This window comes from Equus przewalskii, chromosome 19, assembly GCF_037783145.1.
Source record: "Equus przewalskii isolate Varuska chromosome 19, EquPr2, whole genome shotgun sequence".
In the NCBI taxonomy this organism is placed as follows: Eukaryota; Metazoa; Chordata; class Mammalia; order Perissodactyla; family Equidae; genus Equus; species Equus przewalskii.
Genome location: NC_091849.1, coordinates 55,390,410 through 55,416,643, shown reverse-complemented (window position 1 = coordinate 55,416,643; position 26,234 = coordinate 55,390,410). Strand labels below are relative to the sequence as shown.

Genomic DNA, 26,234 nt, shown 5'->3' with positions numbered 1-26,234 from the left:
ATTTAGCAACCTTTCTGAAAAGCAATATTAAATAGAAATTAATAAATATTTGCTCATGACCACATTTGTTCCATCACTGTATAAAGAATGGGAATAGAAAAACAGATATCATAGTATTATATATAAGTTGTCGAAAGGATTTCTTGGCATTTTTTCATACAAGAAGTGTGGAAATTCTTACTAGAGCAGAGTAAGTTCTGTGCCCTGCAGAGAACAAAGTAAATATGTCTGTGCCTACACCCGAAAGATGATTACAGTTCATTAGAGGATGTAAGAATATCAGTGCACAAATATAGATTATGTGCTATCATAAAATGCCAAATCTTACAGTGTAATTTGAACAATGCTTAACCTGGAGTGCATTACATATGGAGTATTTTTAAAATGTAGATGCTAGGACTATAATTGCATTGACTGAATAAGTTTCTAAGGTTGGAGCCTGGAAATGTGTATTTTTTAAACTCCACAGGTGATTCTGAAGTGCCTTATGAATAACCACCACTGGATAAAAATATATGTGGAATATATTAATATGTTAATTATGCAGACTGAAAAAGAAGAGGTTAATTTGGGTTGGGATTTAAAAAGATGACTTCATAGAAGAAATGAGATTTGAATGAAAGGTCAAAATGGACAGAAGGTAGGTGAAACAGAACTTTTTCTTTTACATTTTAGCTCAAAATAAAATCTTGCCTTTAGAGACTTTTTTCCTGCATTTCAGATTGCTAACTGAATTGATCTAGAATAGATAATAAAAGTTATAACAATAAATACCTGGAAATGTTCAAGTATCTTATAATATATCTATGACATGGCTACATAAAACTCAGGTTTAAAGTCTTGCTTGAAAGTTTGTATATTATTATAGATGAACATTAATATTGGTAATAAAGAAATTTTATCACAATTAGTAAATGTAATTAAGATTGCAAACTGCCATGGACAGGATCTGTATTTTATTCAAATTTGGGTTCTTAGATCTTTAGCATAGGGATTGGTATCTAGAATATGCATAACACGTTTGTTTGTTGAATGAACGAGACATTTGGATTTTCTTGGTTTATTCATTCCATCTTGTTTGTTGGGTGGATTTCAGTGGTCTCCATTTGGAGGATCCAGTATTTTACACATGGAGGTTTTGGTTTGTTTGTTTGTTTCTTGTCCAGAACCAACGAGCGGTCAGACTGTCAACAATCATTAGCTTGTAAGAGTAAGCTTTTAGGCTTTTTCCTTCCCAATGAAAAGACTGAAGGGAAAGAAGAAGAGTGGAAAAGGCAAAGAAGTTGCAATCATCTTAGCAGCAGGGAATTCTCCATCCATGTTGATGCCCAGAACAGCTGGCAAACCCCTTCTCAGACCAGCCTCTCCAGAGGGAGGAGCAGGCAGAGTCACCAGACCCCTCCATGGGGAGGAGCATGGCTGTCCTAGCCCCTTCCACTGACCTGCTTTTTTGTAGAACAGGATTGTCGTGTCATTGTTTTGGTTTCGGTTGTTAATAGAGTTTTAGAGTTTAGAGTTACTAGACAACCACCAAGATCACTCAAATTCTTCATCTTACTGCATTGTATCCCCCTGGTGCCAGTCAAGCCAAGCTTTCTTAGCATTTTGTTGTTACTGTTGTGAAAAAAAATGTCAGGAGATATTCATAGCTCCCCAGTGGAATTTTATACTACTTTTGGAAACAGTTTTGTAGGGGGTACAAATAATGGGAAGAAGAAAGAAGGAGCAGAGAACAAAACACAGATGTGAAAGAGTACAGTGAGCCAACGACAGAGAGCTTTGATCTTATTTTTCATCTATGTGTTTTGCAGCATAAAGGGGAAAGTGGAAGGCATCATATAGTGTTCAGTTTTAGACATGTATTTCTAAAACATTTTTCGGGGGAGACAGCTTTGATAGTAAAGACAGACACTTAGGTTGGTGTCAGAGAAGGGACGAGTAGGAACCAGAAGAAGGAGCCTGGGCAGAAGCAACTGTCACAGTACAGCTTGCTGTGAGCTCAGCCTTGGTGCCACTCAAGAGAAGTCCTGGTTGCCCTCCCATTTATTGCTTACTCTTCAGTTCACATGGCTCTAGGCTAGAGGAGCTTAAACAAATGGCCATTCTTCTCTAAAAGACCATTGAATGAACTCTTGAGGTGACTATATTCTGTAAGAGACACATGGAATTCTTGGTTGGACCAAACCCAAGACTTCCACATTGCTAATTGGAGTCTTCATAACCATACTGGCTGCAAAATAACCTAAGGAACTGTGGCTTGGAAAATGTCTAGTACCTGGCTCAAGGCATATATCTACTGGCCATCGTATGAGTGGTTGCACTTTCTCGGCCTCCCCTCTGCCTTTTCCAGCTGCTACATGATTGCCTCATCCCAGGCAAGCCTAATTATCATCATTGAAAAAGGCACCAAAAATAAACATGATTACATTATTCTTTGTAAGCAGTGATTGAACAAGAACATATCTAAAACAGTTTAATTCACAGTGAGTTGCATAAAACAGCTGAAAATAAAATGAATTCATGTTTTAAGAATATTTCAAGAGTGGATCATCACATCCATGGCATGCATGTCATCTTGAGCACCATTAGTAATTTTAATCAGCCAGTGGTGTGCTGGAGCCACAAGCTCATGAGATGCGAGTATATGCATCCCTTCTCAACTAGGCTTCAGTGACTTCACTTTTGTAGCTTAAAGTGGACCGTGGTGGGACTGCTTATACCACTGAAATTGGCAAATGCTGTGTCTTAGTCTGTTCAAGCTGTCATAAAATCCTGCAGATTGAGTGGCTCATAAACAACAGAAATTTATTTCTCACAGTTCTGGAGGCTGGAAGTCTGAGATCAGGCTGTGGCCAGGTGAGGGCCCTCTTCCACGTCATAGACTTCTTGGATCCTCACGTGGTAAAAGTCACTAGGGAGCTCTGTGGGATCTCTTCTGTAAGAGCACCAATCCCATTCAAGAGGGTACCATGTTCATGACCAAATCACCTCCCAAAGGCCCCACCTTCCAACACTATTGTATTGGGTGTTAGAATTCCAATACGTAAATTTGGGGGTCAAGGAGGACCATAGAAAACATTCAGACCATAGCACACTACAAATCAGGGCTTTTTTCTTTCTTTCTTTTGCAGAGAGCCAGTGAGCCAGTTTACCAGCACACCACTGAGTTACATGCACGTTGTAGAGGAAGAGACACCATATAAATATATATCTCTGTAATTAAGAATTTTGCTTGCTGGGTAAATATTAAGAAAACATTGCTTAAGAGAGACAGTGTTTTGTTAGACTGCCAAGGCCCTTATCTTTTATTAGCTATCAATGAGCCTCCCTGTGTCTTAGTCTCTACGTTCTTAAAATAAGAACATACCTACTTCATAGGATGGTTCTGATGATGAAATGGTGCAATATATGTGATGTACTTTAAAAGTGCCAGGCACAAAGAAGGTACTCGATAAGTATTTCTATTAGTATCAACAGGAGAGGAGACTAGATGGTCTTTTACTCTTCTCCTAAAAAACTGCCTAATTTCAGTGTTATTTTCCTTGTTGAGCTTTTATGTATTTTAGAAGCTCATACCCAACTTCCACAAGTTTTGTGAAGATCCGTTGAATGAAAGCACATCAAATCACTTTGAAATGCATGAAGCACTGTGTAAATGAAAGGTGGGATAATTATGTTAAACACATCATCTTGAATTTTGTTTATACTGCATCTTTGAAATGAGCATCAGATTTTTCTCTAGGCAGTTACTGCTCCCACAGAAACAAACACAGATGGTGCCCAAACCTCCTACTGAATAGTTTTAGGCAATGGCATTTATCAAAATACTGCAGGTCACTAAATGCACAGACTCAAAACCAACGGCACATCTCAGTGTCAGGCCAGCATGGTAATTTAGGCAAATAAGCCTTTGTTTGATGATTCAAGGATTTTCTGATTCATAGAATGCACTAGCACAACAAACAGAAAATCTTACATGTCGGCTAAGTTTTACAAAATAGGATATTAAAATGCAGTTTCTTTTAGAGAAAAAAATCAGCCTGTCTTTTCGAGGAGTGTTTGTAGCCAAATGAAAGCTAATTTTTGGGGTGTGCATGCAGATGTTCCCATTTTACGTTGACCTTCTAGCCAAGCAAAGCAGAGAAAAGGGAAACGCATTCCAAAGATATTTTTTTTACACTCAAACTTTCTAAGAACTCAGTCTTTGGAGTGCAGGCATCCTCTTTTCAGCAAGGTCATCCTGAGATTTCGGTAACTTAACTCTCTTAATTGAGTCTGGGGCCGGCGGCCTTGGGTCCGTTCCTTGCCCTCCATGCTGGGGAGGGAAATCTGAGGCCTGCAGCCTCCTTTTCCAGGAACCTGTCTGAGCTGACTTACAGCTGGCTTCTGGCAGCGGGGCTTGCGGGTGAGGACAATGGTGGGAGACAGGAGGCTAGGAAGAAGGAAGGAGCCAGGGTATTTCTCCTGACATCAGTTTGTCTCCTGCACCTTCTCAGGCAGCAGCTATGTCTCTTCCTTGCTCCACTTCCAACCACTGCAGCCTGCCACGGTCCCCGTTCTCACCAGGTAACCCAAGGCTCCTGTGTTGTAACAACACTTCCTCATCCTTGTGTCCCTGCTGCCTGGGATTGGTTCTGGCTTGCTCCTTTTGCCAGTTTCTGGGTTACCTCCCTTTTCTCTAGTTGGCCTCGTTTGTCTCTTTCATCACTTGTTCATGCTTTAATCAATTCCCTGCATGAGAGTCTGTCATTCAAATATCCCAGGTGAATCCTGTTTTCCTTGATTGGACCCTGACTGCTTATAGAATTCTTGGGCAGGTAACACTGTTGGAAGTGCAGTCCTCTGTACCCAGCACAAAGATCTCAGGGGCCCTCCTGGAGCATGAACTCCTGCCATCACTGTTCCCTTTGCTCCTCTTCTCCCTTAGTTGCATGACGACTCTACCTTGAGCCTGCTCTGGGCCAGGTCCCTGAGATGGAAGCAGAGAAAAAGTATTCAAAAGACTCTCAGCCATTACACTGTTAGCCTAGCCTGTCTCCCTTCTTCAGGCCACTCCCCTCAAATTCAGTTACAGGTAATTTTTCTGTGAAATGTTAGGTCCCTTCCTAGAAAGTCGCAAGGGATGAGAGAGTCTCCAGATTATTTCCACATTGTGAATAATAGGATTGGAATATGGATCCGTGAGCTGTTACCATTCTGCAATTATATCCCTTCTACTTTCTTTCCAAAGAGGTAAATTTTGGGCCACAAAACACCTCCATATCTTAAAATTGTTTTAGAGAGTTTAAATTAGATCTATAAATGTACCCTCAACCCAAAAGTACCAACCTAGGGTTGGACATCCCATGCACTTATTAAACCTATTTTGAACTTTGAACACTGAAACATACATTAATGCTGTTTCTGAAAATACCATTTTATAAAGGTTTGCACATTTTCCCCTATAGCCCATCCTGTTGCATTGCCCACCGTGCTACCCCTTCCTGAAATGATCTTTTTCCTTCTGTTTTCTTTTGTTCAGCTACGAATTCTCCATCAAATAACCACCTCTCCAGGAGTGTCCTCTGAACTTTTCTACTCATTTTTGGGTCAATATCGCTTCATGCCCTGTTCGTGTCCCAGTATTTCATTGTGTGAAATATATTTATGTCTCTGTCTCGAGTTAGACTTTGGCTCTATAATGGAAGGACTGTGTTGCATCTTTGTAGTCCTAGTGCTCCATAACTTCCTCGGCACTTAGGAATTATTCAAGATATATTTGTTGAACTGTTTTTGAACACCCTGAAAGTTCCAAGGCCTCCCATGCTGGACAAAAATTAGCATTAGGATCTTGGAATGGAAGGTTTGGTTTGGTTTCTTTGTACTAGGAACATTTTAGTAACAGACACAGGTATTTCACAAAATGCCTAGGCTTGTGCCCGCATGTAGAAGTACTTAGTTTTGTTGAACAACATTGATAAATAGGGAAATAGGCACACAAGAGGAACAGTAGCACTTAAACAAGTTTAGGACAAAGCATCTCAAATCTTTGCCTTGTTTTTGTTCTCCTTCACTAGAAGTTGCATCCTGTCTCCGTGCTTGTCTTCCTAAATTTAAGCCCTTATTTTCAGCATCCATCTAAATATATTCTCACTGCCTCCACCATCAATTAAGTAAATGCCATGTCTCTCACTCATTTCCTTTGAAAAGGATGAGCTCAACCGTGCTCTGTTTATTCCATTTATAATGGCTCTCTTTGCACATTTTGGTCCATTGCCTCCGGTGTCATTTCTCATGCATCTGTTTTTTCTACCCAATTAGACTCAGAGCTTGGCGGTCAGAGGTACTTTTTCTTTTATGTCTCCTCACAGCATGTTCACAACATAGGTTTGTGAACTAAATGTCTTCTAGATTTCACCAGTATCCATGCTAGTATTTTTAGTTCCTTGTCAAATGAACACGTTGGAGTGCTCACTCTGGGGCTGGACTCATGGGCGTTTGGGCACCCAGACAGGACGCAGCTCCTTGATTCCTCTCAGAAGGTCTGTGGGCTAGGCTGGGCAGTACAGGGACTTCAAGACCACTTTGCCACTTTTCTTTAAAGCCAGGAATATCCCTACGCTGCCTGTCCCCAGGAACTCAATATGGCCCTTCTAGTGGTTCCTACCCTTGATGTCACTGAACCTGTTCAGTTCCTTAATATGATAATTTGTAACCATATACCTATATAGAGTATGTGTAAAATAGCCACATGAAGTAAATAAAGAAGTTAAATTTATATAAATATGTAAAATATGTAGGAGATATAAAGTATATGCATGTATGTGTGTAAGTAATGTATACAAAAGACACCCATAGGTGCGATTGTACATATATGTGTATTTTATGTTTTCATTTTCTCTTCCCCCCCACACAGATTTTCTTCACCACTTAACACTCAGGCCTAATACAGAGCCTGGCACATTGTAGGTACTCATAAATATTTGTTGAATAAATAATATATGAATGAATGAAACTATGAGAGCAAAGAATTCTTTCCAGTCTTAGTCACATCAGGTGTTATGTTTACTGATCAAAGAGTGAAATGAGGAGAGAACTAGAAGCATAAAAAGAAAGGAGTCAATGTTTCTCCCTCTGCCCCAAAACTGCATAGATTTATAATCTAACTCCTCCCAGAAAGAGGCTCCCAGACCTCTCAGTTTGTTTTCACCTGGAGAGGGGAAAGAGGAGACAAGACAGACTCTGTGGTCCTCTGTGTGTGCTACCCACTAAGAAAACCTACTGACATTTTAGCAAAAGCTAATAATTTCCAAGTAATGTGGCACAAAATGAATGGGACATTCCTACATTATCTGTTCCAAACTTCTATCTTTTCTCTATGAGCACAATCCTGATATCTTTAGAATATATCTATGGTATGTGCACGCCTTTTCTCCTAAAAACAATTCTGATGACTAAAAAGAAAGAGTGGGAGATGATCACAGGAGGGGGCAGCGGAGAGCACTGGTTGATAACAAAGGCCGTGAGCCAGACTGCCTGTTTCAGGTCCTGGCTCCACTGTTTTCTGGCTGTGGGATTGTAGGCAGGTTGTGTGACCTTGCTCTGGTTGTTTCCTCATTTGTAAACTGGCAATAATAATAGTATCTAAATCACAGAGCTTCTTATTAGGATTGAATAAGTTAGAACATGTAAAGCCTCTGGAATAAAATCTGGCACATATTAACACTCCATAAATGTTCACTGATTGTACTCTTTGCATTGTTATTTTTGCCACCATCTCCAAATGAAGGCAGGTTTACTGCTGACACAGGACGGACAAATTTCCGTTAAGACTGATCAAGGAAAAGAACAAGAGATGCACACATAAATAGTTGTAAGTCTGAAAAAGGAATATAGTCAGAGATGCATGAGAAATGTAAAAAGGCACAGTAGAAAGTCAGAATTCTAAGACTGTGTTATGTCTTCTTGATAAATTTTTTCTTTAATTCTTACCCCTATTAGAAAATGTTCCTTCATATATCTTTTAAATGACGAAGATTACTCTTATTTCATCTTCTTTGGTCTAAAAAATTTGGAGAACAGCTGATTAAAATCGACTTTTTAATAACCCACAGCCTTGCTGAGGAATCACAAGTGATGTAACTCAATGATTTTCCACCTGTTCACTCAAAGGCTGTTCATATTCCCCATATTGTTTGAGATCCTTTATGTCATCAAGAAAGCCACTGTTAAATTTTCCGTGTTGTTCACTATGTAACATCATACAATAATATCTTTAGCCCTTAAAAAAAGAGAGAAGAAAACGTTCCCCACCTGGCTGCACCCTTCCCGCTATTTGCTCTTTTTGAATGTATGTATGTATTTCGTCTAACAAATATTTATTTAGTTTCTATTATGTGCCCAAAAAGCAGTCAGCAAGACAGGCAAAGTCTCTGTTTTCATGAAGCCTGGAGTCTAGAGAGGGTTTGGAGGGATAAACAAAACACAGAATATCTCAGTTATGAATTGAGATCGTTGTTATGCAAGAAATAAATGGAGAACTTGAGAGAGAACAATGAAAGTGGGTGGTGGGGCCGGAGAGGGCTGTGTGAGGCCAGGCACAGAAGGCCTCTCTGAGGAAGTGACATTCCTCTCCTGAAGGAAGAAAAGGAATTAGCCATTCGAACTGCAGGGAGAGGAGCACATTCCAGGAAGAGAGAACAGCAGTGAGAGGTCGTGGTGCAGAAAAGAACGTGCACAGGTCACTGGGTCTGTGGCTGGGCACTGGTGAGCCATGGGGGGAACAGTGGGAGAAGGGCTTGGAGGGACGAGTATAGGTGGCATCATTCAGGATTTTCTGATTTGGATATTCCCAATGTGGAACCGGACATGGTTAAAAGGGATCTAAACAAGGAGCTAGCATTAGTGGATGCATGTTTCAAAAGGTAACCTTCGTTGCTGTCTGGAGAATTTACGGAAAAGATTTATGAGTAAAATAAGACAAGCTAGTAGAATATTAGACTAATCAAGCGAGAGAGATTTGTAGCTTAGACTAGAGTGCTGGCGGTCAACGTGTAGAGAACGAGACATGAGAGATCCTTAGGAGGTAGCAATGTCAGAATTTGATGATGGGTTACATTGAGAAGGGAGGAACCATGTATGACTCTTGAGTTTCTGCCTCAAATATTAGATGGTAGTTCCAGTTACTGAGAAGGAAAAACTGGAGAAGGACCAGGAGTTCTGTCTTGATCAGGTTAATTTCATGATACTTATGTGGCACCCCAATTGAGATGTTAATAAGCATTTGATTATACTGATGTGAAGCTGTTATATAAATGAGCCAAAGATGGCCTCTGCATATTGGCCCCTAGGTCATTTATTTCTTCACTGCAGGCTGAGACTCATTAGCTCAAAAGCCCGCCAGGGACAAAACCAAATTTTTACACATCCATTTATTTTTAAAATAGGCCAAACAAGCAGATTTTTTAGCCATTTAGAGCCTGCCTGTTTTGCATACTCTTGCAAAATCTCACCCTACATCTGCTAGCCCTGAGCCAGAAAGACCCCAAGCCTCTGCTTTCTTTCTGAGCTTTTGGACCCAGAGACCGCCTGCCATGCTGCTGACAGACATTGCCTCCACACAAGCCACCTCTCCCAGGAGTTCCTGCACCTTCACCCCTTCTGAGCAGCTGCCCTGTGCCTTCATCTCTGCACCGACTCCTGCTGTGAGGGACTGCCTCACGTGTGAACCTATCAAAGTCGCTCCCAATGAAGTTTGTGTGCGCTACTGCCACCTTGTGGTCTTATCTTTTTCCTTGATCAGCAGCAAAATCCCTTGAACCCCCTACAGAAACTCAAAGGGAAGATCTGCCCTCAGATGTCTACCTGGAAATGATTAGCACAGAGGTGGCATTAAGGTCACGAGAATCAATGATACTACCTCAGGAGGAGTGTATTGAAAGGCAGGAGCACCCAGGATTAAATCTGAAGTTACAAAATGTGAGATCTGCTGAAGAGGAAAAACACGCAAATACATATAACCACTTGGTCAAGTCCTGCTCATATTCTATCACTCAGGCCAGACCCTGGCTCCTTTAGGACAAAGCCCTGTCTCCTCCCCTACCAAGCCAAGCTGTGTGAGAATGACTACCTTCTTTCTGTTCCTGTGGTTTTTCTATATTATTGCTATAGCACATGTTACTGAAAGTATCTGGTTATTATTTGTCTGTCTCCACGTGAGGCTGCCCTTGAAGGCAGAACATGTGTTCATCTATAAATTCCAGGGATCTACCATAGAACCTGACATAAAGTGCTAAATATGGATTTCCTAAATGACTGACTGAACAAATAAATAACACAATCTGACTGTATTCGGCAGGGCATAGAAAATGGTAGGGCTGATGATGTGATGGAGGACGTCAAGTGGCTGGAGAAGGTTAGGATGTGTTTTGTTTTCATCATGATGGTATAGCATCCATTGTTCTTTCTCACTCTGAAGTTAGCTTTTTCTCTTACCCTACGTCAAGACATTGGGAGGTTGGGCTAACATGTATTGTACCACAGGAACTATATGTAGAGATAATGGAATAACATGAAAATATGTCAAGTGTTTAGAAAAGGCAGTTAGTGCCATAAAAAACTCGAGATGGCATAATACTGTGGGCCAGTTTAAAGTACGTATTATTATACTCATTTCATTTTCCTTTTTTAGAGGAAATTTAAAATAAAAAATGGCACTTTTGTCCAGTAGTATAAGATCTGAGTCACCTGGGAGACAATTATCCATTCTTCATTAGAACTACTTTTTGTGATTTCTGTGCAGTTATCTTTTGATTTTCATTTAAGGGAGCAAGGCTGGTCCACAAATGAATGGATGTGTTAGATCATTGCTTCCATATGTCTTTTACTAAGATGCATGGTCAACATTCACAATCTGGCCTTTGAAAACAAAAACTAATATTAGAGAAGTCTGTGACCTCCACATCACAGCATTTGATGACTGAGATAGAATAAGCATTCATAAAGACTTTGTAGAGAAAAATAAATAAATGAAGCATAAAAGATCATGGAGGCTAATTGAGTAACATAAACATAATCCACAAAAAGTCTCTAGACTCATGATGGTACAACATCCTCTACTTCCTTGACTACGAAACAAAATTGGTTGTAAGATACAATTAATAAAAACTTTTCAGTATAAAAGATAGATACTCAGCAATGTTTTGGATATTGATTATGAGAAGCACCCTGGTTTCAAAATTTAATGTGTCTTAGAATTGATTTTTAAAAACCTTGTGTGTCACACTAATAATTGAACTGAATTAATCTCTATGGAAAGGAGGAATAGTTAACAAATGTTTTGGAATTCTGTATTTGTGTTATGTAATTATCTATGATTATACATAAATGTAGATAATTACATATTAACTTACATAAACATTACATTTTATTGACTTATTGATATCTGTTTGTGAAAACACTGACTGAGGTTGGTCCTGCCTTTGAGATATAAAACAAATAAAATTATAGACCTAAGATTGAAAATCCCCACACACCAATGTATTATTTTTGCTATTAGTAAACATATTTTCATAGTGATTTACCATTTACAGAATACTTTCACAATCATTTCTCAACATTCTAGGTATTTTATCCTTAGATCCATAACATTAGAGGTTATAAAGACGACAGAAGTTGCACATATAAATATACTCCATATTTACTCAATTTCTATTTGTTCTTGCCTGATAAAAATGAGAGACACGTGAGTCCAAATATCTAATAAATCTTTCTGGTAGCACAGGTGAACGAAGTGTGTTTTTCTGGAAGGTGAAGGTATTCCGGTTGCCATTGAACCTCAGGGACTTTTCTGAACACAAGCAAAAGCCAAATTACAAAGGCCATATTCTTTACCACTTTGTAAATTCAAGAAACCAGAATAATTATCTTCTTAAACGGATAAATCATCAGCATGTATTGAATTATCTCTCTATAATTCCCAAATGCTGTACTTTTTGCATACCCAGAATAATGCCCGTGTAAAATTTTTGTTTTCTTATGTAATAAATAATCCTCTATAGGTGAAAAGAAGTTCATGTATTTTTTTAACCAACAAAAAGCAAAACAGAAGAAAAAAGGCAGCTGTCCTCTGAGGCGCAGACATGGTGTGTGTCTGGCCCTGAAGGCCTCTGCCTGCTCCTCGAGATCTGGAAGGGCTCACACAGAATCTGGAAGGGCTCACATAAGCCATGTTAAGGAACTTGTTACTTAGTGTTCCTTGTAGGAATAAATACCTCTATTTACAGCATTATGTGTTCATTTACATAACAGTCCTGTAATTGGAGACTAGCAAAAGGAAGGATTGCCACTGTGTGGAAATAGGAATGTTTTCTGGCTGGTCTACAGGATCATGCCTCTATTGAGTAACTGAACCCAGTTCTGCACACTTTCCATGGACCGACTCCTTTAGTCCGCTCAAGACCGTATGAATAGGTATTAGGCTGTCCCTATTTTACAAACAAGGAGGTTGAGGCTCAGAGACACTCAATAACTTTCCATAATCATACAACTTGTAAATATTAAACTGAATAAAAACACAGGAAACTGTTCAAGACACAAAAATGTGTGTTTATTGGAAGGAATATGAGAGATGCTACGACCATCACAATCATCAGCCTAAATAGCACAGTTCTACTTACGTGGGAAATTGGGGGTGTTATCCAAGTTAATCTAAAGAAAATAACGGTAATCCATTATTAAATAAATTGGAAACATAGAGTTAAACATTTTTCTCCTGACAGACGTCTCTGAACCTTTAATGTACTATTATGCTCCTAAGTCTCCAGGAGGGGATGCAGTCTTCCCAACACATCTGAGCACCCATCTCCACTTTTCCCCCTTCCACATACAATAGTGGCTTGTGGGGCTAGCATTCCAGAAAATGCTTGGGAAAATATTAAATTTGGAATATCCTAAGGTTATCCATCCGCCCATGGCAAAGCTCCACAGAGCACCCAAATACCACATTTCCTTAATGAAATTTCCTGTTTCCCTCATCCCCAGAAGAAATTTATTTTTTCAAATCTTTTTTCAAATTTCTGATATACATTAGTTAACTGATACTTATGAGATAAGCTGTAACCAGGGAAATATGAATTTTTTAAATATATATTTTTTCAAAATATATATGTACATATATATGTATGTGCATATGTATACATATCAGAATACACATACACACACCAGAATTTATACAATTCAAATGAGCTCTCTTTTAAGTGGCCACCAGTGGGGAGCCATGCATCACCCAAATAATCTTTTAAATTGCTTTTTAAAATCTTTTTTCTTGTGATGAGAACTTTTAAGATCTATTCTCTTAGCAACCTTCAAATGAGCAATATAGATTATTAACCATAGTCACCATGCTGTGATCATTTTGCAATATTTACAGATATCAAATCATTATGTTGTACACCTGAAACTAATAATGTTATATGTCAATTATATCTCAGTTAAAAATAAATAATAAAGAACTATATCTTAAGTATCCTCACAATAATCTCATCCTTTCAGGGTTGAAGAATTTCTGGAAAAAACCAAAACACTTTGGAACAAATTGAAATAGAAACTATCAAGTAATGAAATTGATTTTCTTGTGAGACTTAGAAATTATAAAAGTGGATCAGAACATATGTGTTAGAAGATGACGGCATTGTTTAAATAGGCACACAGGCTCATGACAGCCTACTTTGGGGAAGTAAATGCAACTTGTTAATGTTGTCAGGGCTTTTATGTTTAAATGCCTACGAGCAAATTAATATGTGAAATCCTTGGGTATAAGACAAGAAGTAATAAAGGAAATAATGAAAATAAGAAAGTCAGTGTCCCACCTTTCAGGTAAAAATAAAAAATAAAAATTTCACTGCAAAAAACCGAAGAGAGAGGCTGGCCCCGTGGCCGAGTGGTTAAGTTCGTGCGCTCCGCTGCAGGCGGCCCAGTGTTTTGTTGGTTCGAATCCTGGGCGCGGACATGGCACTGCTCATCAGACCACGCTGAGGCAGCGTCCCACATGCCACAACTAGAAGGACCCACAACGAAGAATATACAACGCTGTACCGGGGGGCTTTGGGGAGAAAAAGGGGAAAAAATAAAAAATCTTTAAAAAAAAAAAAACCGAAGAGAAGCTTCTGTCATTGAAGTAGGGGATGAGGAACAGGAACACCATCTGTCTGCGTCTTTTGTTCAGTCTCTTGAGATGGCCTTTGAGTTATGTCTTCCAAACCCTAGGGCTTCCCAGGCACAGTTAAGAATAGACAAGTGACTAGGTTTGACTTCAAGCAGACCTGAATTCAAGTCAGATAGACCATGTACCGACAAATTACCTCATCTGCCCAAGTCTCAATTTCCTCATCTAAGAAGTTATTGAATTGAGAGGATTAAATGTGACAATGCAAAGAATGCACTTAGCCTAAAGCCCAGCACAGCCCCAATTAATTGGTGATAATTTTCTTAATAACTAGAATTTAAACATCATAATATTTTAAATCTGTGAAAACATTGCTTTGCCTTTATCTCTAATGATTGTTGCATAGAACTTTTAGTATTCTTTCTACCAGCAATTTAACCAGTATTCACTAAACATATCCTAAGCACAGACCACTGTGCCAAAGGCTAGGGACACAAAGATGAAACAGTAAGTTCTGTTCTCGAAAGCTTCTGGTTGATTGGAGAAATGAAGCTCATACCATGTTTTTAAATCAGTGAGAGGAAATATCCCAAGAAAGATACCCATGAAGAGGTGTAGAAACTTACAGAGAGAGAGGCTGATTCTGACATGGACCAGAAAAGACTTTATGCTAAAGCATGATGAAAGAAGAATTGGAGGAGTCTCAAGCAGAAATGTATGGAAATAGATGTGTTAAGTAATAATAACACTAACAAGCTAAAGAATGGAGACCCAAAAGTGTAGGGTATTTATTTTCAGGGAAGTGCAATTATTTCCGTTGGTTTACAGTTTCAAATGCTTGAAAGAAGTCACAATTAGAATGTAGACTCCAGACAGGTTTGTGAGGCCTGAAATGCTGAGGGAACAAGAATGGACTTTTATTTGATAGATAGTGGTGAGCCATTGAAAGCTTTTGAACATGATGTCATAAGTGCCATATTTTAGGAAGCCGATTCTGGAAGCATCTGTTAGTGTGTGTTGGAGAGAGAAAAAATTAGAAGCAAAAAGACCTATTGGAAAACTCTTGAAGTAACTTATAAGAAAATGAAGGTGCACCTCTGGCAATGGAAGGAAGGGCATAACGGTGGTTGAGAGCCGGGAGGGTAGAGGACCTCTTTAGAGTTTGTGTTTCTTTCTCAAACTCAAGAATATAACTTAGATTTTATGCTTTTGGGGGATGGTTTGGAGCATGCTAATGAAGGTAGCCAAGGGTTTTTAGAGGTTTTGAGTCATCACCTGAAGGAGTCATAAAGATGAGCTTTTCTAGGAAAGTGGCAACAAAGATGGGAAGAAAGGAATGAGTCTGAGAGAAAGGCTTGACAATAGTAAAGTCTAGTGTTCAAGTCAACAATTCATCTGTTTTTCTGACTTTGTCATCTTTCTTTAGCATTTGCTACTTGGTCATGTCCACAATTTCTCTATCAACTTACCTAATCCTGGTATGTCTATTAAAGGAAAGTTTTCTTCATGTCATTTCTCTTCCATGACACTGATGACAATGAGTGGATCTAGTTCAGCTAGGAAAGAAAAAAAAAAATATTTAAAGGGCTGCTGGTCATTCTCAGGATATGAGAGTAAGACATTTTGGATCAATGGTTGGCTGTTGTGTTGACTCTAACCTCCTTCAAGCTAGACAGTTATAAATAATAAAAATGGGGTTCTTAGAGAAGGGTGAAAAGCAAGACTCACTAAGCACCCAGTAGTCTTCTGTGACATACAAGGGAGTAAGACATTGTGCAACCGAAGTAATGTTTTCACATGTTGAAGTGATTCTAAGTGTTAGGGTAAACATTGTAGAATTAAAAGTCATTCAAATTACTAGAGTCTCTTGTAGTTAATGTCTTAAATGACTGAAAGAATACTTCCCTCCTGTAAGAATGACTGTAAGGTTATTCTCCGACAGCACTTACTTTATATATATTTGAACTCTTTTATGGAAATATTTACGCTTACACTGAATTAGAGAGATATAGTATAATGAAGACTATATATCCTCACTGTGCTTTAATAATGATCAGTATTTTGCAAACTGTTGCATTTTTTTAGTTATATCTCATACTTTTTATTGGGATATTTTAAATCAAATATCAAACATGTCATTTGTAAATGATTCAGTGTGCATTTCTAACTGTTAAGAACTATTTTTCACATAATCAGCGTGCTTTTGTCATACCAAACATCCTTAATATCGTCTGTTACCCATTCCATATACACATTTCTCGAATTATGTCAAAGATGTTCCTTTATGGTTAGTTTGTTCAAATCAGTATCCAAACAAGGTCCTCACATCACTTTTGCTTATTATGTCTATAACCATCCTCACTCCAATTTTTCTTGACATTTATTTATTGGAAAAACAAGCTTCATTTCATATTTTAAAACCAGATTGCCACACTCTCTTCTACTTCTAAAGCAAAACCGTAATTCATTCAACATTTGTTCCACTCCTGTATAATAAACAGCTACTCCTATGTACAGGACAGTGAACTGGTGCTGAGTGTCATTCAAAGATGTCTGTAAATCATGGTCCCTACCACTAGGACTTTACAACCTGGAGGAAAAGGAAAAATAACAATGTACAAATATAATGACAAAAACATGGCAGTAGAAGTTAAGTGGGAGAAGATGCTGTAGTTTTAAAGGCAGGGGCAGAGCTTGGAAGATGAAGGGAGTCTTTTTGGAGAAGTTGGCATGTGAGATGGATGGTTTAGAGTGACCAGCAATTCAAGAGGAAGTTGGGCTGGGAAAGGAGTGAAAAGAGAGAATACATTCTATAATTGAAAAACATACAAAAAAACACCAAAAACAAAACCATAAACCCTGGAGATGAGGGAAGTAAGAGATACATTCAAGGGATTATAAGTGAAATAATTCAGCTGAAGCAGGATATTTGTGAGAGAGATACAGGTAAGCAGGGGGCAGATTTGAGAGGATCTTGAATGGCTAAACAGCTGAAAAGCTCGAACACTGTCCTCTAGAGCAGGGAGCTGTTAGCTCCATTCATTTTTCCGCTTATTGGAGATTATTGGACATGGTGGAAACAGATATTCCATTAATAGTACATCAGCTCTTTTCATAAGGAAACTTAAAAAATTGTTTGTGTATTCAAATAACAATCACTTTCAAATATTTATAGAAAGTTGGCAAGATAATTTAATGTTTTGTTTTGCCCAACAGCTAGATGCTCCACTTAGAGAAACGCAAACAAATTGGAACTGATATAACCAATGCACAGTAGCCAGCAGCTGAGAGATATTTATACAGCAAGGATTAATTGTTCATGGCATAGTATAAAACAACAACAACAACTCAAAAAATCTACCGTAGGAGAGATAGAAGATGATTCTTTTAAAGACCTATATTCCAGACCTACAAACCTCAGACTCTACACTTTTCATCTACTCTGGAAATTCAATGAAGTTTGTAATATGTCTGGGGTTGTTTTGGGGGGTTTTTGCCTATCAACAACATATATATGTTGACCCATAAATTCTCTCTTTACCAGCGTAATGCTAATTGATTTTCATCATTAAAAGATCCTCAAATGACAGCTGAATTACCAAAGCCTTCAAAGAAAGTAGACATTGAACTTCTATAGCTTGATTGGTAAGTATTTTCTTCTTGCATACTTATTCTTTAATAAATGGTGATCCAATTATTCCATATCATATAGACTTTGAAATACTTTTGAGCGCCCACATATACCAGACTTTGTGCCAGACTTTTGAGGGAATAAAATTGTGCATAAGTGTGGTCCTGGTATTCCAGAGGTTTAGATTCTAGCATGGATGATTAACATGCATGCGGAAGTAAAATTATAGTCAGGATTGGAATAGAGGTGTCAAAATGGATCAAGTTAGAGTTTTTCAGCAGCATCACTGTTCACATTTTGGCTCAGATCTTTCTTAGTTGTGGGGAGCTGTCCTGCATACTGTGGGACGTTTAGCAGCACCCCTGACCTCCACCCACTGGATGCCAATAGCACGTCCGCAGTTGTGACAATCAAAAATATCTCCAGATATTGCCAAATGTCTACTGAGGACTGAGTGAGAAATAGCCTGCAGTTTTGAACCATTGTATTAGATGGCAAGTCCTGTGTGCATTTTGCTAATAAAGCTAACTTCTGGTTGGGGAAATCAAGAGAGGTCCACAGAGGGGCGGGGGGTTGATATGAGTAGGTGGGGAAGAGGAGAGCATTTCAGGATTAGAGACGATAATGAGAAAGTGACTAAAATGGAGATGAGAAACCAAGTGGACAAGTATAAATTATGTTCAAGGGTCATGTAGCATTCGGTCTTCAGGAGGTGGTTAGTAGAGAAAAAACCGATAAAGTAAAAAGCAATCAAATTACAGAGGTCCTTGAATATAAAATAAAGAGAATGTTTTTCATTTTGTAGGGAGGCCATCTGAACAGATAAGTGAAATTAATGAAGCATCATTTTGGAAATGTTAGTATGACACTTCTGGGCCGAATGATTTGGTCGAATGAGAAAGTCCATTTTAGGTCTGTGACTCAGTTAAGGGCATAATTTGGCAGAAATTAGAGGATATATTTGTGATACGTGTGTTTGCCAACATGGTATGAGAGAGGAAAAACAAGTGAAGAAGTAAACTATAACTTGCTCCTATTTTGATCTCATGAATTGTTGTTGAAACTGTTTCTCATAGTAGAGCTGACGCTTCCTGATAGAGCTGATTGGCAGGTGAGCCCTGATTCTCTGGGGCTCCCTGAAGTGGAAAGTTGTAACGATGTTGCAGAGTGGTGAAGACAAAGATGATATTCTCAACAATAACTCTCTAGTGACCTAGAAACTATGAATCTAGATGTTTAAATAATCCTTTTGAAGAAAAGCATTCCATTTAAATTCCAAGGGCTGACACAGAAAATGTAGTCACCATTTGTCTGCTGAATGAAGATCTCTAAAATTAATTTTTATCCACATTGCGGTTCTTACCATACTAACAGATTTTTATGTCTTCTCTTCTCTCCCACACCTTTTGAGAGTTTCTGTCTAAGTTTATCCCCATTTACAATATGAAATGTTAGAACAAGACATAATTCAGTTGCATGTGATAGGCAAATACAGTACTAAAACCCCCAAAAACTCCATCTAAAGGGTTAAAATGTGTACTTAGTAAATTTACGCTTGATCAGTAACTATACTATTCATTTGCTCTGAAAAGGTTTACTCTTTGAACGTGAAAACCTCTCATGTACAGACAATATGTTATTAAACATGGGGAGAAAGGGAAGCAAGTGTCAGAGAGAGAAAGACCTTGCAAATCATCCTTCCCTCTTCACCCCACATCTTCTTTCATTCTTGCCCAAGTCATCCCTGACTTGGATCCAAGAAAGGGGCATTTTCTGAAATCACAGAGACCTTTTATTCTTTGTTTGCCAACAGACTAGTATATTTACTTTAGAAGTTCTTAAACTTACGTTTTTGAGGTTACAACTATATTTGGTAGATACCAAAAAATTAAAATGCACTTTTTGAAAAAATACAGATGCAGTGAAGTAATAAGAAATCAACTGGATAATAAGAAATGAGAACCTAGGGAAACTGATGGAGAAAATTTCATCTCAGGCACAAGAACTTTGATTTTATTAAATAAGCAAAATCTAGTTTCATAAGCAGAGAATTAAATATGGTGAAAATTCAAGAGAGATTTTTTTCTGGCAGTTAGATATAAAATAGATAATAATTGGAAGAAACTTGAATAAGTGAGGCAAGTTAAGAGGCTGCTGCAATAATCCAGATGTTGTTCATTTATCAAAAGCAATTTATATATATCCACAGTATTAATGGCACTTTATTAGATACAAATTAATGCTTACTTGAACTAGGGCAGTGACTACAGAAATGGAAATGATCTCATTGAATATTAATAAATTGATTAAACCAGCTCAGTGCCCATTTTTTCTTGAGGGCTTTATTCCTGCATTTGCCAGACTCTACATATTTGAAACGGATCCACAGTTTTGGGATGCTTTCCTAAAATAAATTGCATTAAGAATCATGGAGAGAATTTTCCTAATAGTTGCAGATGAACGAACTGCTTGTCAGTCTGTACCAAGATGACATACTCTTCTGAGTTAGCATCAAGTTGTAAAGATGAGGGGAGGAAGGCGGTGGGGAGCAATGCAACTCCCTGCAGGTTTTATCAAAGGTTCTATTTCTGTCACCAGAGAATTGAAATCCATCTCAGTCCTGTGAGAGTGCTTTTAGTGAGTTGTGAGTGTGTTCATTAAAAGAAATGAATGAACCAAATAGCTACCATTATTGATCATTTCTGCCCTTGTGGCTTTAGACTGGAAGTGGTTTTCTAGGGTCCCAAAAGCTATTTCTATTTTTTTTCTCTTAATTTGATCTGTAGCGTTGTGTACACAACTCATTCTGGCCACATGTGGTCTCTTCCATCAGGCCACTGGGAGTGACTGTTAATGAATGAAGGAGCTGCCTTCGAAAACCTGTTCTAATCCTTCCGTATAATTTTGAATTTATGTTGAATTGAATAAAAAGACAAAATATCTAGATTGTTACAAAACTCAATTTTAGTCCCACTTCTGACTTTGGCTTAAAGCATAGATCTAAAAAGTCTGAAAGATCAAGAAATCTACAAATGCAGTCGAGACATAAAATCTTTCAGTCATTCTCTTAGCTCATGAACACAATGTTCACCACTTGGAATTTTTGAAGTAACATTAATTACAATTGCATGCTTTTTTTGGTATTTTATAAAACTGTTAAGTGATATAAATGAGTTTTTATATAAGTTTTTTTTGGAAGAATAAGGTATTTAAACATAATCAGTGATCATATTCATCTATTTTAAACACCTGATTAATATAAAAGTATGTCTATCTGTATGTTAATATATACTCTTTTTATAAAGAATTGTCCGTGGGCTCCGGTTTGACTTCTTCATTCCTACATTCAGCAAACATTTGTTGATGCATCAATGATGTGTTAAGCACAGTACAAGGGACCGGGCACGTGAAGGTGTCGAAGACAGAGCTCCCCAATTTCAAGGAGTTGACAGTCTAGGAGAAGAGAGACGATTAAACTGGTACATGTGGAAAAATATAAAAAGTGCTGCCATAGAGAGGAGTACTTAGGAGAACAAGCCAGAGTAAGGGTTTTGTATTGTGATGTTGTTTACTCTTTTTCCAGTATATTTAAAATCCTGACAGAAGTCTTAGAAGTGTCCTATGAAAAATGCAACATGCACATGTGGCTTCTATTAAGTGTTCCATATCCTCCTGGTATCTAAAGGGACTGAAGGGAGCTAAGGTAACTACTAGCTTACTTTACATAAATTCTTCAAATATTTCCCGTATTTTGACATTCTTGTGAAAATCCCTTAAAACCCACCACATGTTATTTTGGGAGTATCTTTCTTAGTCAAAATTCTTGTTTTTTTCACCCTAAATAAGTAAGTCTAAAAGCAGTTCTTTTCTTTGGCTGGTAAATATGATTTATCTGCTTTTGGAAGAAAAAAAGTAAACACTGAAGTACCTATGGTGCATTTTCTGCTTCAGTAAATGGGTCACACTTTGTCAAATTCTGAATATATTAAGCTTTTGTGAAGTTCTGTTTTACTCAAATACTAGGTTGCTGCACTGGATATCAAAAGGGTAATTTATTTTGTTCCAAATAGGCTTTTACTGAGTTCATTTTTTTTACCTCAAATTATGAATACTTCAAAAGAGATAACTCAGAGATAAATTAGAATGTTTAAGAAAGGAGAATATTGATTTTCATTTATATTTGCGCAATTGCACACTGACCTTCATACGTGGAGATGATTATTGAGAACTGAGATCTGTAAGATGTCTGCTTTGTTAATTTTCTTGTGGCAGTGATGAATTTGAAGTGATCCATGCCTGAGAAAAATGACCGTCAGAAAGTAGCTTCTACCAACAGGGAGATCAAAATTTACCATCTTCATGGGGCTGAACCTAGAGCATAGGCACGAACAAATATAATTAGGTATAAACATAGGTAGAAAACACACATAATCAAGAGCATGACATTCACAATCAATTGCCTAAATGTTTTTTAATTTGATCTGAATATTTACATTTACTCTATTTTTCAAGATTGTTTATGCTATAACTTTATTTGTTAGGATGAACCTTCCATTAAACTTCCCAACTAAAATGATAAAATGTGATATGCACACATTCTAATTCAAGAAATATTTTTGTTCTAGTAAAGTGTCTAGCACAATGTCTGGAACACCATGAGTGCTCATTAAGTATTTTCTTCTTCCTTTTCTCTGCGATATTTATCATGACAGATTATTTTGTGTTGGCTTCATTCTAATACCATGACTATCCTGAGTGTCACAGAGCACTTATTTCTCTAAAGATGATTTGGTATTAAAATAATTTTTAGTATATTACTACTAGGTATATTAAAATCTATTTTAACTAACAAATTTCTCTTGGCCATGCTTACATTATTTGGTGCCAGTCTTTTCACAAACATCGTCATTCCTGTTTCCTTATAGAACATTTTCATAATGCTGAAAAAGCAGTGGCAGCAGCACTGTTAAAAGAATCAATGGGCATGCAAGTGGACACTAATGCCTGCATCTGGGAACCAACTTTTACCTCCTCCTCTGTGTACATCCATTTGCACATCTCTTTCAAATCCTGTATTTATAGCTCAGAGAGTTTTGCAGTCGTTGAACTAGTTGGTTGGGTTCTTTTCTTCATTGACTTATGGTTATCTTCTCTTCCCTAGTTTCAATCAAATGGCCATTCCTGAGGAAAAAACATTTGAGACAAACTCAGAGTTCAGACTTACATTCCCACAATTTGTGCTTTCTCCATAACCACCATCCTAGATTCAGGTCTTCATTGCCTCACACTTAAGTTGTTGATAAAACAAATTGCTAGGTTTCTTCCCTGCCTCCAATCCCCTCTCACCTGATTGCCCTCCTGACAGAAAGCCTTAGAAGCATTTCCGCCATATTGTTGCTCCCAGCTTAAAAATTTAAATGACCTCCCATTTCTATTAAATCAAAATTCTCTTGTTTGACATTCAATGGCCCAATACCATCTCATCTTTGAGTACCACTGATATGATTACTTGTCACAACTCAACAGACAGACCTCTACACAAAGTCACAAGCACATATATTTGATATTTAAACCTGGTTTAGCCACTATTTTTTAAAAAATATTTTCTGACCCTTCCCCCTTGTCCCTAATGTGGGTTAGGTACCCCTCTCTTCCCAGAGTACCTCCAGCAAATCCATCAGAGAATGGAATATACTTTATCATTTGTTGCTTATTTGTCTATTTCCCCCATTAGGATGTGAATTTCTTGTGAGCATAAAGATATCTTATTGATCTTTATAGCTGTAAACCTACCAAGTTATTGGCAGACAGGATGTGCTCAGAAAAGATTGATGAATGAAGGACATTTCCTGAATTAGGTATTGTGTTTCTGATACTGAAAACTTACTGATGTGTATCTTCTGCTTAAAATGCTGCCTTTCCCTCTTTCTCTTTCTTTCTCTTTCTTCCCACCTCCTAAACTGGGATCAGATGTCACTTCCTTGGAAACAGTCAGATGTTCATCTAAGAAAGGAAGAGATGTGACTTGGGGCTCCCAACATGAAACTTAAAATAATTTGTTTCTAAAGCAATACGGCCTCTCACCAAGGAGTCTAAAAAGCCACAGAATCAAAATAGACAAATAGGCAGTATCTGCAGAATCCTGACATAAGACTCCATCACTCACCTCAGCCCTGGAAACATGCACCAAACTCTAAGATGTCATTCTTTGGGACAGTTTATATCCCCCATACATAGAGTCCAGCTCTTCCCTCTTGGTGATATGATGAAATTTGTTCCCTGCTCACCACTCTTGCCACTGTCTCCTGGCCACTCTCTTCTCTGGCCCAATGTCTGAGGACCCGGAAGACACACAACCCTCTCCACTGTTCCTATTCTACACTTCCTCATTTCAGGCATCATTCCAGAATTTACTCTGCTCTGTAAGCATACACCTCACTGTCGCCATAATTCAACCCTTTATTGTTGAGAAATTTCCCAAGAACCTTTTCTCAATCATGTACCTCTGATTTGGTTCCAGGCACATTCCTCCAAAGACAATCCTGTTCATCATGGAAGACACTGGAACCTCCAGTAGTTAGAGCTGGGGGCCTTCACCAGAAATCAGCCATTCTCCTATGTTTTTGCTCTACTTTTCACTCCTGAAATCAACTTTGGTCCAAGTGTGATCTTCAGTTACCAGACCCAATCATGCATCTGTAAAAGTTGAAAATAAACAAGTGTTTAAAATACGTACATGTCTACATTCTTTTCGACCAGTCTTTCTCACCAGTTCAATATAATGCTTAACAACTAATTCAAGAGGCAGGAATAAGAAAGTAAAAATAACTGAACTTTTCAGTCACCATCTCAGTTTATAGACCGTTATATCAGTACACAGTTTTATTATCCCTTTGAGTTGCTAGGAGTTGATTTTAAAATTTCCTACTGAGTGTTTTTAAATGTGTATTGACCCACAGACTGTAAATGGTTGAAAGTGCTATTTGATAGAAACCATTAACTCAGGTGTAGGAATATGGAACCGCTACAAGATTATATTTGACAAAGCAAGATCTGGAAAAATGTATTTCCATTGACAGTAAGTAAAAATAATGTGGAATCTTACAAGGAAATTTGAAATTTATTAGAGAAGACTTTTCAGAGAAGTAAGTTTTCACAATTCCCTTTATCTTTATTATCAAACACGTTCATCGTTACTCACAGATTAGATGTGCTGTACTTTAAAATTCTGTTTTATAACATCCTAGTTTTTCAGTATTATTACTGATCAGTCAGTCTCAGAACATATAAACCTCTTTCAAGCAAACATAGACCTCATGCCCCAGAACCCATTTGCCCAAAAGGCTTAGTAAACCCCCTGCGGTCACTTCTAGGATTTGATTTTTTTTAAAGGTTGTGTTTTCTCACAAAAAGACCATTTCTCCCCAAGGCATGTCTCTATTAAATGAATGCTGAATTGTTTATCTTTCTTGATTACTGAGACTGGAGTCCTGCTTTTTCTGTCTGTGCCACAAAATAAGAAACTTAAAGAATGCCAATATTTAGTCTTCAGTTATATACAGGCATACGGCAGTGTAAGAAGATACGCCAGATTCAGGATTGCAAATCTGCCTGCAAACATTGTAGTCCCTAAATAATGCTAGGGGCATGGTTCCTTCCCTGTTTGGAAACAGGAGGGCCACCCTATTATGCTTGCAAGTGTGTTTTTTGTTGGGTTACTTGGTGGGCAATGTGAGACTTTGTTGACTTTGGAGATTCAGGTGAGAAAAGTTTGGATTAGACAAATAAGCGGAATATCACAAATGCCCTATTTAAGGACAGCAAACGAATATCAGTTTCTCTGTAATTCTGGCTACAAGCATGCCAGTATGGATAGTATTCCCTTTAAAGTTTCAAGGACATTTAAATGATAGGGTTGATTAGAATAGCTTCAGAATTAAAAGCCAAGGTATTTTCCCCATCTTCGTGGTTTTTACAGATCAACTTGACTGCTTGTGCTATTTAGACAGAAGAAAAGAAAATCTACAGCAAAACTGAAAAGTTTATGTATCTTTTACATATGTTAGTCCTTGAGATCACAAAAAATTTATATCACATTTGCTTATTTTCACAAGACCATGCTATAGTTTTCAAAAGAACATGGAATAATAAAAAAATAACTGAAAATCCTGGGCGGGCCAGAGTAAGAGCCAAATGAGAACTGCATACAATACATATAATATGCATACAATATGCTCTAAGAGAATTTAGAGATGAGAGCAATCCCTGAGGAATGGGGAAGCCCAAGAAGGCTCACAGAGGAGATGGAGCCTACACAAATGGAGAGGGAGCAGGGAGCATTTCAGACATGCAGTTTGTTCAATGGAATGGAGATGGACCCTATTGTTTGCAACCAAAGTAATAAGTAAACTAATTGAGTTGCAACAAACGATTCATTTATGGAAGTAAAAGAGTACACAC

At 37.9% G+C, this 26,234-nt stretch overlaps 1 protein-coding gene across 2 annotated transcripts in view; it reads left to right on the top strand.

Moving 5' to 3' along the window:
• Nucleotides 1-24,506, top strand: part of KHDRBS2 (KH RNA binding domain containing, signal transduction associated 2) — a 551,264-nt gene extending 526,758 nt beyond the window's left edge. For both annotated transcript variants that reach the window (XR_011529819.1, XR_011529818.1), the window contains exons 13-15: nucleotides 470-640; nucleotides 17,688-17,788; nucleotides 24,295-24,506. The gene's annotated coding sequence lies outside the window, so the exon portion shown is untranslated. The remainder of the gene's footprint in view (nucleotides 1-469; nucleotides 641-17,687; nucleotides 17,789-24,294) is intronic.
• The last annotated feature ends 1,728 nt before the right edge of the window (nucleotides 24,507-26,234 follow it).